Source organism: Myotis davidii, unplaced genomic scaffold (assembly GCF_000327345.1).
Source record: "Myotis davidii unplaced genomic scaffold, ASM32734v1 scaffold370, whole genome shotgun sequence".
Lineage (NCBI taxonomy): Eukaryota > Metazoa > Chordata > Mammalia > Chiroptera > Vespertilionidae > Myotis > Myotis davidii.
Window position 1 is genome coordinate 13,488,534 of NW_006288615.1, and position 597 is coordinate 13,489,130.

Consider the following 597-nt stretch of genomic DNA (forward strand, 5'->3'; position numbering starts at 1 on the left):
GCTTCAATTGAGGATCCAGCCTGCAACCTAGGTTTATGCCCTGACTGGGAATCGAACCTGCAACCTTTTGGTGCCTGGGAGGATGCTCCCTCACACTCCCTCTCCATTCCGCTCTCTCTAAAAATCAATTTTAAAAAACATTAAAAAAAATAATACAATGGCATGACCTAATCTCAGACAGGACTGGGACCTGATGTTCCCTGTACCCTATTGCTTTGTGTCCTGGGTTTACTTGGCATTGGAAACATGGTGGGCATCAGGGCTGCAAAGGACTTAAGCTTCCACATAATCCAGACTAAAGAAGTTATTATAGTTGGTAAGTAAAAAGAACTTTTTGTGCTTTGCCTACCAGTGAACAGTGAACATGTGTTTGACATGTATTTTTGTTGGGCAGAATAATGATACTTTCATGGGGAATATTGATACGGCAAAAATAATTCCCACACTTTGTGTGAGCATTTGCTTTAGAACACTCCATACAACTGTCTTGCAGATTTTTTTTAAATATATTTCATTGATTTTTTTATAGAGAGGAAGGGAGAGGGATAGAGAGTTAGAAACATCGATGAGAGAGAAACATCGATCAGCTGCCTCCTG

The 597-nt window shown here is 40.4% G+C and overlaps 2 protein-coding genes across 11 annotated transcripts in view; one reads left to right on the forward strand and one right to left on the reverse strand.

Moving 5' to 3' along the window:
• The window catches only part of NFE2L2 (nuclear factor, erythroid 2 like 2), a 49,345-nt gene that overhangs the window by 30,646 nt on the left and 18,102 nt on the right, over positions 1 to 597 (forward strand). The window contains exon 1 of one of the 9 annotated variants that reach the window (XM_015561970.1): positions 293 to 316. The exons of the other annotated variants lie outside the window; for them this stretch is intronic. The gene's annotated coding sequence lies outside the window, so the exon portion shown is untranslated. Of the gene's footprint in view, positions 1 to 292; positions 317 to 597 lie in introns of those variants that run through there. 9 annotated transcript variants of the gene reach the window in all.
• Positions 1 to 597, reverse strand: part of HNRNPA3 (heterogeneous nuclear ribonucleoprotein A3) — a 38,708-nt gene that overhangs the window by 5,541 nt on the left and 32,570 nt on the right. The gene's annotated exons all lie outside the window — the stretch shown is intronic.